Source organism: Chamaea fasciata, unplaced genomic scaffold (genome assembly GCF_029207755.1).
Source record: "Chamaea fasciata isolate MVZ Bird 193981 ecotype frontalis unplaced genomic scaffold, bChaFas1.0.hap1 SCAF_22, whole genome shotgun sequence".
Lineage (NCBI taxonomy): Eukaryota > Metazoa > Chordata > Aves > Passeriformes > Sylviidae > Chamaea > Chamaea fasciata.
This window is the reverse complement of record NW_027094107.1, coordinates 9,624,837-9,639,272: the sequence shown is the minus strand read 5'-3', so window position 1 is coordinate 9,639,272 and position 14,436 is coordinate 9,624,837. Positions and strand designations below refer to the sequence as shown.

Here is a 14,436-nt window from a genome sequence, read left to right as displayed (position 1 = left end):
CCATCATTTTGGCCCGGCAACACTCACCTGCAGGAAACGCCCCTGTGCGGGTGGGACCGGCCCTGCCTCTCTGCAGAGCTTTGGCCGTGGAAGAAGGGAAGCCTCAGGACTTGTCCTGCTCCTTTCCGCCCGGAAAGAGACTTTGTGTGAGTACTTTTACGGCAGCTGTTGGGTAAATCCTGGAAAGGACAGGAAACCAGCGTCACTGGAAGAGCTTTGTGCTGTCGTGAGCTGCCAGCCACTTCTGCCCTCGAGCCATTCCAGGGGCTGGTGTGTGAAGCAGCTTTGGCAGAGAAGGCGGCACTGCAGTTACCTTAGTGGGGCCAAGCGTTGCCATCCTATGGAGGTCCATCCCCATAATGCAGAGATTGGTTCAGCTGCTTGGAGCAGAGTCCGGGTAATGCCAAGGTGCTGAGTTCGATTCTCAAACGGTCCGTCCGCTTGAGAGTCAGATTTTAGGATCCCTCTCAGCCTCAGTATATCCTGTGACCTGGAAATAAGAGGAAAATTCTCGGCTGAGTTTTAATAAAACAGCTTTTGCCATTGCAGGGTGTGAGCTGCACTCGGCGATTTTCGGCCGCGACGAGCCCCACGAACCTTCCGCCCTTCCTTGCCGCCATCATGGTTGCGTCTGAGGTCACTTCCGGTTCCGCCGGCATCTTTTTTGCGGCACCTCTAAGGCGCCCGGCAGGTGTTTACACAGACGCCTGACTAAATCCGCGAATCCGAACGCAAGCGCGGCGCGGCTGAGCACACGGCCCGTGTCCCCACACCTGGAGACGCCGCGGAAAATTGCGCCCGGGCGGCGCCGTAGTCGGGGTTTCGTGCAGGCATCTGGGTAAACGCCTATAGGGTCCTTATTTTTTCGCGCCCTTTTGGCCGCCCTTTTTGGAAGGTCGGGCGCCTCGCGCCTGGGCGCCATTTTGTGAGGGGCGTCGCGTGACTTCCGCTTTTGCTCGCCGCCATCTTGGCTGCGGCTGAGGCCACTTCCGTCCCGGCCGCCATGTTCTTTGCGGCTCGGCATAGGCCTCCGCCAGGTGTTTACACAGACGCCTGACTAAATCCGCGAATCCGAACGCAAGCGCGGCGCGGCTGAGCACACGACCGGTGTCCCTACACCTGGAAACGCCGCGGAAAATTGCGCCCGGGCGGCGCCGTAGTCGGGGTTTTTGTGCAGGCGTCTGGCTAAACGCCTATAGGGTCCTTATTTTTTCCCGCCCTTTTGGCCGCCCTTTTTGGAAGGTCGGGCGCCTCGCGTCTCGCCGCCATCTTGGTAGTGGAACCCACTAAAATGCCCCCTCGGCTCCTCCCACAAGCGCCTGACTGAATGGACTGCAGCCCGCGGCGCCGGTGCGCCCCCATCCCGTGTCCGCACACCCGCAAACGCCGCGGAAAATCGCGCCCGGACGGCTCCGGGGTCCGGGTGGCGCGCGCAGGCAGCCGGCTGCCACGCGCCCGGGCTCCTTGCCTTTTTCCCTCCCTTTCGGCCCCGAGCTGCGGGCGGGCGGGCGGCAGCGCCGCCCCCGAGCTCACAGTGCGGGGCTGCCACGCGCGTCGGGGACGGGCACGGGGGACAGCTGCACTACCGCTCTTTGCCCACAGGGTGGCAGCATTGCCACACAGATCAGGCAGGACGGGCACGGGGGACAGCTGCACTACCGCTGCTTGCCCACGCGGTGGCAGCATTGCCGCACAGATCAGGCGAGACGGGCGGGAGGGACAGCTGCACTACCGCTCTTTGCCCACAGGGTGGCAGCATTGCCTCACAGATCATGAGGGACGGGCACGGGGGACAGCTGCAGTACCGCTCTCTGCCCACAGGGTGGCAGCACTGCCGCGCGGCGGCGCGGAGCGGAGCCATAAACGAACGTGCCCAGGAATGCCCTGGCGAACAGCCTCCGGAATAAATGGCCCAAAAGACCCCCGAGCACACCTGCGAGAGCCCTGCCAGCAACCAGACCGAACCAAAAAAGCCTTTCGTTCAGGCTCTATTTCAATATTTTTTATCTTTGTGATTCTGATATTTACATTCATCATTACAATTCATCTTTTATATTATGTACATTATACATCATGTATTATGTTTAGTATACTATTATATTTATTATAGATATTAAATATAGAAAGTTATATATAAAATAATTTATTTATTATGTAATGTTATAAATAATAATACATTTCATTTAAATATGATTATGTACATTATAGATGTTTATATTATGTATATTAAATATATTTATAAAACGTGTAGTAAGTAATAATATATTGTGTATTTTTTATTGATATTATTTTTCATATCCTATACTTTTTGTTATTTTTCTTTTTCATTATTTTTTTAATTCGTTTGTTTATATTTTAAACGATATTTTACACTAGATGAATTCATTAACCTAACACATCAGAAACACAATTAATTTGAATTAAATGAGCCTGGTTTTCTAAGGGGTAAAGTTTTAATCTTTATTTAGATAATATGGGCATATTTTCTCTATCTGTATGGGGTTTTTTTGGTGGGTTGCGGGGGATTTTATCTTGGGGGTTTTCTTTTTTTGTTCGCTTTGTTTTGGATTTCTTTGCTAATAAACAAGCAGGGTCGGAGAGTTACAAAATAAAACGTCTACTTTGTTTTTATTGCTCCCTCTGAAATACGCCTCGACAGCCTGGACAGCAGGCTGCTGCTGGTAACACTGTGCACGGGGAGGAGGAGACCTGGTCGGGGCTGGGAAGGAAAAAAGGGCACCACGGTGGTCACAGCTTTCTCCCTTCAGGAGTTTTATGGAGCAGAAAATACAGAGCTTTTGCCAACTGCGCTCTCTATGACATCCGGACGTCCAGCGGGCACGGAGGTCATTTCTCATCTTTCCTGCCAACAGCCAAACCCCCAGGCGCCCGGGGGAAGAAAGAGTATGGGGGAAAAAAAAAGGAACAAAGAAAACATGAAAAAATAAACCAAAACTATAGAAAATAATAAATAAAATTAAAATACCAAAAGAAAAAAATTTCAAAGTAACAAAAAAGTGGAAAAAAAATTTAAACAAAAAATTAAAATAAAAAACGAAAAGTAGTTTTAACAAGTAAATAAATAGCTAAAGAAAAAAAATAAAAATTAAAAAACTGAAGAAAAAGTCTTTGAAAAACCACAAAACGCAACATGAAAAACCACAACAAAAGAGCACAAAAATACAAAAATAACAAAAAATAAAATACAAAATTAAATAAACGTAGCTCTCACCTCCTGCCACTGCCTAAAAAAGCGCCATGGCTTTCCTCAATTATGCAGCAATAAGGGAAACAAACCCAGTGCCCCCCAGAACAGAAGGTTTTCTAGACAATTCCCACTTCTGCTTGGAAACAAATTCTATTTTAGTGGGAAGCTCATTTTGGACAAACATCCAAATGTGCCAAGGTAGGAAAGAACCAGCCCCTTGTGTCCAAGGAACAGCAGCTAGGCCTGGATTCAGGTTTTAATGGCATTTATGTAATTAAAAATGCAGTAAATTGAACTTTACAAAGAGACGAATCGTGGCAAATAAATACTTCAAAGTTTTCTTGGGAAATCACAGAATTTTGTGGAGATGGTGCTGGACAATTGCTGATTTACCAACATTAATTGGGTAAATTTCCTTAGAAATGTGCTCTACAAGGTACAAAAATTCCAATTAGGATGGAAAATTGGAATAAATAAATATTCCCTTACTAAAATCAGAGAGAAGATCAGAGTTATTCCTTCAATTAAAAGGAAGGAATAACATCCAAATCCAAGCCTGCCTGGAAAACAAGCTCAGGAATTTCTAACATTGAAAACTTTTGCAAGAGTCATGAAGTTGGTGAAAGTTCATGGAATGATGATTTAAAATCTGCTTCCTCTGCACTGATTTAAAGGGAAGTGGGAATTCAACAGGTCCAGTTACTCCCATCCAGCCTTGGACTGGGATAAGGCCTTCCAGTGGCTTCACTTCCTACTGGCTCTCTCCTTTTCGCCAACTACCTGCAAGAGGAAAAGCAACAGGAATAAAGTCTCAAACAGGATGGCCTTGGTCCAGGCAGACTGAGGTGCAGCTCCCAGGGAGGGAGGCCAGGCTGTGCCTCGGGGAGCTCCGGGAATCTGGGATTGCCCGTGGGATTCAAGGGCTGGAAAAGCACACCCACCTGCCAGGTTCAGTGCTGGGACAGAGCAAGGCCGGGGCTCGGGGGCAGCAGTTAGAGCTGGGACTGCAGGAGAACACCCCAAACCCGGGTTAAACATCCGGCACGACACGCAGCACGCTCCGGGAGAAACTCGGGCGGGAGAAGCCCCGGGATGCTCCACGTTCCTTGCCCTTGGCAGCTGTGCCAGGGCCTCCCTCAGAATGCTGACCTCACCGTGCAGCTCCTACAAAACAGGAGAACTTATGGGAATCGCCCAGAATCCCTGGACTTCCAGTTCTTAAGAACCACAGCTGCAGCAAAAGGTGTACAAACGCTACTGCAAACCAGCAGGGCTGAGGAGACGCAGGGATTTATTCCCGAGGGGACACAAGGATCCCTCAGCCAGCCAGGATTTCTCCCAGGCTCTTCCCACTGCTCTCTAAGGACACAAACAGCAGTTTTTCCCTCGAGTTCCCCTTTCCATCAATGCCAAGACTCGTGTTCTCCTCCAACCCCAGGTTCAGGAAGGAAAGTAGGAATATTATCACTGCACAGACTGTCCAGGAGGGTGTGACTGAGGCAGCAGCACCAGCTCCCACTCCACTGCTGCTCTGGATTCCTGAGCAGCTCCTTTCCATCCTGCCCTTCCCAGCACCATTCCCTGGGTGCCATGTCCACAGACACCTTCTCCATGCCGCTTAAAACCCACAGACACCAACAGAAAGGAGATCAAAAATCAATTCACATGTTGCTAGTCAGAGAGAATGGGAGAGGCCTAAAAATCTGCATTTATTTTAGAACACTAGAGCAATTTCTTCATGACCCTGACTATCAGTGATGGGCAGATAAACACCTTCTTTAACTTACTACCTGCAAAAACATCAAGTTTCAAGTTTAGTAAAGATAAAATTTTGCTGCAAAAATAAAAGAGGTGGGATGTTGGTGTTAGTGCTTTAACCTTCGGACATTAGCGGGTATTTGTAAAACAAATTCATTATTGAAGCAGCTAACTTGAAAATAAGGGGTTTTTACAATAAAGTTGACCAAAAAAGAGTCTCAAAATTAAGATATAGGCTGCACAAATATTTAAGAAAAAAAAAGTTGTCTTTCGTGCGTATAACCTGCCAGTCTCTCATGTTTTCAGTCCTTACCATTTATTTTTACCAAGGTGATGATTAAAACCTTGTCAAAAGCTCAAAAAAAAAAATTCCAGGACAAGGCAGGTGTTTTCCCAAGTACCCTCAGTGTGGAGCTGTGTCAGCCACAAGTGTTTGCTCCCGCAGCCCAGCCCGGAGCAGGCTCCAGCTGCTGCCCAGGGGGGTTACCAAGGGACTCACCTGTTTGAAGCTGTAAACGCAGGTGGCCTGCACTGGAGTGCCAATAAATGTGAAATGTGTGACTCTCACCTTGAATAGCGATCGATCTTCTCAGGGGAGCCCCTCACCCAGGATGGGGGGCTCTGCCACAGATTTCATCTCTCCGCAACTGAAACAAAGTCAGGACAACAGTCAGAGTGCTGCAGGATACCTTGACAGCTCCACACATCTTGTGGCAATCTAGGAATACCCTCTACAGTCTAACCACACCCCACATCACAAATTTCAAGCCCCCAGGACTATTACCCTCGTACCCCTACACCCAGACTGAGCAGCAAGGCAGAGCAGCTCCGGGCCAAACACACACCAACACCCGTGACACAGCACAGGACAAACGAGGGGACGCAACAGGGACAGAAAACGCTGGGCAAGAAGAATGACCCTGAGGGTCCAGAGAACTCGGAATGAGATGACCTAGGTAAGATGGAAGGTGAGCTGGCCAGGCTCAGAGAACCCTGCAGGAACAAGATGCCATCGGGATGACTTATCCCAAGAAACGCAGAGATGGATGCCCGAGAATCCTACGGTCAGAATCCTCCACCTGTCTTTGCATTCTCACAAGACCTAACCCGCCGGAATGGATCAGGGCGGTGCACGGCTGTCAGTACAGCTCAGAACAAGACCTGAAAAGGCATCGGACCGGATGCTTGTGAAGAGAGATGGATTCTGATGAGTGTCCGAGCAGCTGAGACAAAGGCACCTGGCTGAGGAGCACAGAGATCAGAAATGCTAAGACTGATGCCGGGGGTTTGGACAGGCCCCTGAAAGGACTAAAGGAAAAGACAAGACACCAAACAGACAGAGTGCACAACAGACAAGTGACACAACACACACCAGGACTGCTCTGCCCTGCACACCTCAGCACTGACATGAAAAATGAGACTTTCCCTTCATGTAGCCTAAGGGGTCACATCTTGGTGCCCCCAACTCCAAATCTGACTTAAAAAACCCCTCCCGGTGATCCCTGCCCTGGCATCCTGCTTTCATCCCCTCTGTGAGCCACAGCCCTCCACTTATCTCTCAGGCATCCAGGGAGGCAAATCCCTGCCAGGTCCAAAGAAGGCCGCCTCTGCCTCAGGAAAATTCCTGCTGTCGCCGGGCTGTCGTCTCTTAGTCAGCTACAACAAAAAAAACCAAACATGAATGCGTGATCTTAGCAGCCCATCACCCAAAACCCGACAATTCTGCTACTCACTGTCTCCTAAGCTTGCCTGTGTCCTCGGCCCCGCGCTTCAGCTGCGCTCAGAGGCCAACGCCGGCGTCGCAGGGTCTGCCTGGGTAAAGAGCAGACAAGGTGACGTGGCAGCGCTGGAACTTGAGGGGACCCTCCCTCCTTCTCCTCCCTGACTCACCTCAACTCCTCGGCCGTTATCCAAGCCTACCTGGATGGGGCCTTCCCAAGGAGAAGATCAAGGCTCCATCACAGACTCCTGGAATGCTCCCTGAGGGCTCACGGGTGAGGTGACCCGGGTCTGTCGTCCCGTTGGTGAGAGGGGAGCTCGGCCTCCTGCGAGTGGACTCCCTAAAACACACAAGAACGGAGGCTTAGAGTTGCACCAGCGAGTGAGGCTTGAACAATAGCAACGGCTTCTGTCCACGAGTCACTGCTCACCTCGCCCACGTCAGCTTGACTGCTGAGATCCGGCTTCACCACCTAAAAATAAAGACAAAGAACAGAGCTGTAACACAGCCATCATTTACACCTCCCCTGCAAACAGAAACAGGGACTGACCTTCTCAGGGGAGCCCCCTCACCCAGGATGGGGGGCTCTGCCACAGATTTCATCTCTCTGCATCTGAAACAGAGTCAGGACAAAAGTCAGAGTGCTGCAGGATACCTTGACAGCTCCACACATCTTGTGGCAATCTAGGAATACCCTCTACAGTCTAACCACACCCCACATCACAAATTTCAAGCCCCCAGGACTATTACCCTCGTACCCCTACACCCAGACTGAGCAGCAAGGCAGAGCAGCTCCGGGCCAAACACACACCAACACCCGTGACACAGCACAGGACAAACGAGGGGACGCAACAGCGACAGAAAACGCTGGGCAAGAAGAATGACCCTGAGGGTCCAGAGAACTCGGAATGAGATGACCGAGGTAAGATGGAAGGTGAGCTGGCCAGGCTCAGAGAACCCTGCAGGAACAAGATGCCATCGGGATGACTTATCCCAAGAGACGCAGAGATGGATGCCCGAGAATCCTACGGTCAGAATCCTCCACCTGTCTTTGCATTCTCACAAGACCTAACCCGCCGGAATGGATCAGGGCGGTGCACGGCTGTCAGTACAGCTCAGAACAAGACCTGAAAAGGCATCGGACTGGATGCTTGTGAAGAGAGATGGATTCTGATGAGTGTCCGAGCAGCTGAGACAAAGGCACCTGGCTGAGGAGCACAGAGATCAGAAATGCTAAGACTGATGCCAGGGGTTTTGACAGGCCCCTGAAAGGACTAAAGGAAAAGACAAGACACCAAACAGACAGAGTGCACAACAGACAAGTGACACAACACACACCAGGACTGCTCTGCCCTGCACACCTCAGCACTGACATGAAAAATGAGACTTTTCCTTCACGTAGCCTAAGGGGTCACATCTGGGACATCCCCAGCTCCAAACCCGACTCAAAAAAATCCTTCCCGCTGACCCCTGCCCTGGTACCCCGCTTTCATCCCCTCTGTGGCTCCAAGCCCTCCACTTATCTCTCAAATGTCTGGGGAGGTGAATCCACGCCGGGTGCCAAAGAAGGCTGCCTCTCCCTCAGAAAAATTCCTCCCGTCACTGGGCTGCTGTCTCCTAGTCAGCTACGATAAAGAAAATCAAATATCAAAGCATAATCTTAGCTGCACATCAGCCAAAACCCAGCAGCTCTGCTACTCACCGTCTCTTAAGCAGGACCGGGCCCTCGGGCCCCGTGCGTGCTTCAGCTGAGCTCGGAGGCCGACGCTCGCAGCGCCAAAGCCTTAGAGGCATTACTGGCACCGAGCCCACCCACCGTGGCCTCCATTAGGGCTGTGAGCATCCCCGGTTAGAGCAGGACAGGAACGCAGGGTGGACATCCCCGGTGAACCTCAACCCTGTGGACTCTGCCCCACCACTGTCACTTCCTGCCTGGCCCTAGCTTAGGGCTACTGCCTGCACCTCTCAGGACTTCTGGCCTTGTCTTGCGTTAGGATTGCTGCCGGCACCTGCTCTCAGGGAAACGGTGTTGGCAGCAGCGCTGTGAGGGCCGGGATGCCTGTACTCTGACTTGTATCCTAGGCTGTACCCCTGATTTTCACTGTGTGTTCTCTAGTCCTTGAGTCCTTTACCTCAGCCTCTGTGTGTATCACTGTAACCTCCCCCCTTCTGAACCCTGCTTCTTCAGAGCCCTAGACCTTGCAGCCGGGGACGCTCTGCACCGTTAGGGTCCCAAGAGCTGTCCCGCACGCAGGACAGGTACATCCACAGTTGTTCCCTGCCTACCCTAAGAAACGTGGCCCTGAGACAGGGCAGAGGCTGACAGAGCCGAACTCTTTGCGGTGGCAAAAGGCACGAAGCCTTACCAACCGCCGCCTCGAGAGGGAATCAGGAGCACTTCCACCGGCTGCGGAGAGACAGGGAATCCCAGGGTGGGTGGGGCGGGAAACCCCCGTTATCCCCAGCCCTGTTGGATCCTGCTCCCCACTATCGCTTCCTGCCTGGCCCTAGCCTGACTGTGTCTGCACAGGTCAGAGCTTCTGGTGTGTTCCTGCACTAGGGCTGCTGCCTGCACCTGCTCTCAGGGGAAGTGTGCTGGTAGCAGTGCTGTGAGGGCCGCTACACCTGTACTCTGACTTGTATCCTAGCCTGCTCCCCTGAGTTTCACCGTGTGTCCTCTAGTCCTCGAGTCCTTTACCTCAGCCTCTGTGTGTGTGGCTACACCTCCCCCCTTCTAAACCCAACTTCTTTAGAGCCCTGCACCTCGCAGCCAGGCCTTCTGGCATTGTCCTGCATAAGGGCTCCTGCCTGTACCTGCACTCAGGGAAACGGGCATGTCTTTAGGGCTACTCCTTCGGGTCTGGGGTAGGGGTGGGGTCGGGCTGGTACACCTGTACTCTCAATTGGCACATCTTGGACATCCCTATCTCCACACCTGACTCAAAAACCCCTCCTGACAAGTCCTGACCCAGCACTCCACTTTCATCCCCTCTGTGGCTCTGAACCCTCCACTTATCTCTTGGACGTCTGGGGATGAGAATCCACACCGGGTGCCAAAGAAGGCCGCCTCTCCCTCAGGGAAACTCCTGCTGTCGCCGGGCTGTTGTCTCTTAGTCAGCTACAACAAAGAAAACCAAACGTGAATGCGTGATCTTAGCAGCCCATCACCCAAAACCCGACAATTCTGCTACTCACCGTCTCCTAAGCTTGCCTGTGTCCTCGGCCCCGCGCTTCAGCTGCGCTCAGAGGCCAACGCCGGCGTCGCAGGGTCTGCCTGGGTAAAGAGCAGACAAGGTGACGTGGCAGCGCTGGAACTTGAGGGGACCCTCCCTCCTTCTCCTCCCTGACTCACCTCAACTCCTCGGCCGTTATCCAAGCCTACCTGGATGGGGCCTTCACAAGGAGAAGATCAAGGCTCCATCACAGACTCCTGGAATGCTCCCGGAGGGCTCACGGGTGAGGTGACCCGGGTCTGTCGTCCCGTTGGTGAGAGGGGAGCTCGGCCTCCTGCGAGTGGACTCCCTAAAACACACAAGAACGGAGGCTTAGAGTTGCACCAGCGAGTGAGGCTTGAACAATAGCAACGGCTTCTGTCCACGAGTCACTGCTCACCTCGCCCACGTCAGCTTGACTGCTGAGATCCGGCTTCACCACCTAAAAATAAAGACAAAGAACAGAGCTGTAACACAGCCATCATTTACACCTCCCCTGCAAACAGAAACAGGGACTGACCTTCTCAGGGGAGCCCCCTCACCCAGGATGGGGGGCTCTGCCACAGATTTCATCTCTCTGCATCTGAAACAGAGTCAGGACAAAAGTCAGAGTGCTGCAGGATACCTTGACAGCTCCACACATCTTGTGGCAATCTAGGAATACCCTCTACAGTCTAACCACACCCCACATCACAAATTTCAAGCCCCCAGGACTATTACCCTCGTACCCCTACACCCAGACTGAGCAGCAAGGCAGAGCAGCTCCGGGCCAAACACACACCAACACCCGTGACACAGCACAGGACAAACGAGGGGACGCAACAGGGACAGAAAACGCTGGGCAAGAAGAATGACCCTGAGGGTCCAGAGAACTCGGAATGAGATGACCGAGGTAAGATGGAAGGTGAGCTGGCCAGGCTCAGAGAACCCTGCAGGAACAAGATGCCATCGGGATGACTTATCCCAAGAGACGCAGAGATGGATGCCCGAGAATCCTACGGTCAGAATCCTCCACCTGTCTTTGCATTCTCACAAGACCTAACCCGCCGGAATGGATCAGGGCGGTGCACGGCTGTCAGTACAGCTCAGAACAAGACCTGAAAAGGCATCGGACTGGATGCTTGTGAAGAGAGATGGATTCTGATGAGTGTCCGAGCAGCTGAGACAAAGGCACCTGGCTGAGGAGCACAGAGATCAGAAATGCCAAGACTGATGCCGGGGGTTTTGACAGGCCCCTGAAAGGACTAAAGGAAAAGACAAGACACCAAACAGACAGAGTGCACAACAGACAAGTGACACAACACACACCAGGACTGCTCTGCCCTGCACACCTCAGCACTGACATGAAAAATGAGACTTTTCCTTCACGTAGCCTAAGGGGTCACATCTGGGACATCCCCAGCTCCAAACCCGACTCAAAAAAATCCCTCCCGCTGACCCCTGCCCTGGTACCCCGCTTTCATCCCCTCTGTGGCTCCAAGCCCTCCACTTATCTCTCAAATGTCTGGGGAGGTGAATCCACGCTGGGCCCCAAAGAAGGCTGCCTCTCCCTCAGAAAAATTCCTCCCGTCACTGGGCTGCTGTCTCCTAGTCAGCTACGATAAAGAAAATCAAATATCAAAGCATAATCTTAGCTGCACATCAGCCAAAACCCAGCAGCTCTGCTACTCACCGTCTCTTAAGCAGGACCGGGTCCTCGGGCCCCGTGCGTGCTTCAGCTGAGCTCGGAGGCCGACGCTCGCAGCGCCAAAGCCTTAGAGGCATTACTGGCACCGAGCCCACCCACCGTGGCCTCCATTAGGGCTGTGAGCATCCCCGGTTAGAGCAGGACAGGAACGCAGGGTGGACATCCCCGGTGAACCTCAACCCTGTGGACTCTGCCCCACCACTGTCACTTCCTGCCTGGCCCTAGCTTAGGGCTACTGCCTGCACCTCTCAGGACTTCTGGCCTTGTCTTGCATTAGGATTGCTGCCGGCACCTGCTCTCAGGGAAACGGTGTTGGCAGCAGCGCTGTGAGGGCCGGGATGCCTGTACTCTGACTTGTATCCTAGGCTGTACCCCTGATTTTCACTGTGTGTTCTCTAGTCCTTGAGTCCTTTACCTCAGCCTCTGTGTGTATCACTGTAACCTCCCCCCTTCTGAACCCTGCTTCTTCAGAGCCCTAGACCTTGCAGCCGGGGACGCTCTGCACCGTTAGGGTCCCAAGAGCTGTCCCGCACGCAGGACAGGTACATCCACAGTTGTTCCCTGCCTACCCTAAGAAACGTGGCCCTGAGACAGGGCAGAGGCTGACAGAGCCGAACTCTTTGCGGTGGCAAAAGGCACGAAGCCTTACCAACCGCCGCCTCGAGAGGGAATCAGGAGCACTTCCACCGGCTGCGGAGAGACAGGGAATCCCAGGGTGGGTGGGGCGGGAAACCCCCGTTATCCCCAGCCCTGTTGGATCCTGCTCCCCACTATCGCTTCCTGCCTGGCCCTAGCCTGACTGTGTCTGCACAGGTCAGAGCTTCTGGTGTGTTCCTGCACTAGGGCTGCTGCCTGCACCTGCTCTCAGGGGAAGTGTGCTGGTAGCAGTGCTGTGAGGGCCGCTACACCTGTACTCTGACTTGTATCCTAGCCTGTTCCCCTGAGTTTCACCGTGTGTCCTCTAGTCCTCGAGTCCTTTACCTCAGCCTCTGTGTGTGTGGCTACACCTCCCCCCTTCTAAACCCAACTTCTGTAGAGCCCTGCACCTCGCAGCCAGGCCTTCTGGCATTGTCCTGCATAAGGGCTCCTGCCTGTACCTGCACTCAGGGAAACGGGCATGTCTTTAGGGCTACTCCTTCGGGTCTGGGGTAGGGGTGGGGTCGGGCTGGTACACCTGTACTCTCAATTGGCACATCTTGGACATCCCTATCTCCACACCTGACTCAAAAACCCCTCCTGACAAGTCCTGACCCAGCACTCCACTTTCATCCCCTCTGTGGCTCTGAACCCTCCACTTATCTCTTGGACGTCTGGGGATGAGAATCCACGCCGGGTGCCACAGAATGCCGCCTCGCCCTCTGGGAATTTCCTGCTGTCACCGGGCTGCTGTCTCTTATTCGGCTACAAGAAATAAAACAAACATCGATGTATGATCTCAGCAGATCTGTTGGCCAATCGGTCAGGGCGTAAGACAAGTGGACCACCTAAAACACACAAACAATAACATATGCTGAAGAGTTACATCAGAAACACCACCACACTTAACTGCATAAACATATAAATTTTCAAACAGACAACTCCAAAAAAATTCCAGCAAAAAAAGCCAACTCTTATCACCCCTAGTCAAACTACTGAATATAATAAAAACAACACCATGTCCAAACCCCTTAATAATACTCCAGAACATATACTCAGAGCCCCCCCAAAGTTAAAGACCTCCCTCTAGCCAAATAAAAAGGAAAAAGCCCACGTCTTGCGACCTATATTAATTCATTAACTTAAAACTTTAAAAATAAACATTAAAGTTTAAACCTTTAGACAACACTAGCACACCATAGACGCCAATCCCATCACTACATGCCAAACCAAAACTTATTTCAACCTTTTGTGCTGCTGCTGCTCGGCACAAAGGTTTGTCCCTCAGCACCTCCTGAAGTAATGTTCCACGCCCAAGGCCTCCCCCAGCCCCTGTGAGATGAACTCACCATCCTTCCATGAGCCTCACCTGGGAGCCCAGCATAAACCCCTCTCCTCCCGCAACTCCGTGCCAAACTGAGCTCGGGCTCCCCTCTTAAAGCAGTGCTGGCAGGACCCGCCCCCTCGTTATCCTTTACAGCTTCCACCTGTCCCCTCATCAGTGTGACAGCTCTCACCTGGGGCTGCTCTGTCCCCTCAATCATCCTGTGACAGCTCTCACCTGCAGCTGCTGCCAGTCCCTGCTGCTCATTTCCTGGACATTGCACTGTGTGCACTGACACGCTGGGGCACCGGGCTTTCCTTGCTGTGAATAAGGATCCCTCTGCTCCTGCACATGCCCAAGGCTGAAACTGGGATTCCACCTCCTAAATTCCGTTTGTGTGAGGTTCACAATTCCTAAGGAAATTTCCCAGCAATCGTTACCCTTCATTTACATTTTCTCCTTTGGAATCATCACTACCTTGTCTTTCTGTGCAAGGGTTCCAAACGTTCATTGGGAGTTCAGTAGCCGGGTTGGCTTGTTTATAACTTAGCTGACAATCCCAGGCTAAATCCAAACACCCAGAATTACAGGCAAATACGGAGACAGTTTATAAATACTGCCCTCCCCTGGTAGGTAGCTCTTCCTTGCACTTCCCTGGAGCAGATTTACTCCATCCTTTCTTCCCAAAAGCACCTCTCCAGCACAAATCCCACTTTTTGGACACAAACCAAACAGAAATCTACTACAGCGCGGCCTGGGGGGGGGCCGGGGTGGAGCCCAAGGCCACTGTCCAACCAGTGCTGCCTCTGGCTCCTCGTTATTTACACTGAGAGCATATTGTAGGACGCTCTGCAGCCTTTCTTTGCCATTCTGTATTGGAAAGAGGATGGA

The 14,436-nt window shown here is 52.3% G+C and overlaps 1 long non-coding RNA gene across 1 annotated transcript; it reads right to left on the bottom strand.

Annotated features, from left to right (window-relative positions):
- Window positions 1-3,528: 3,528 nt before the first annotated feature.
- Window positions 3,529-7,302, bottom strand: LOC136300337 (uncharacterized). The gene is made up of 4 exons (XR_010723673.1): window positions 7,237-7,302; window positions 5,535-5,551; window positions 4,150-4,372; window positions 3,529-3,988 (listed from the first exon to the last, which is right to left on the bottom strand). It is a non-coding gene; the product is annotated as an uncharacterized lncRNA (long non-coding RNA).
- Between the last annotated feature and the right edge of the window lie 7,134 nt (window positions 7,303-14,436).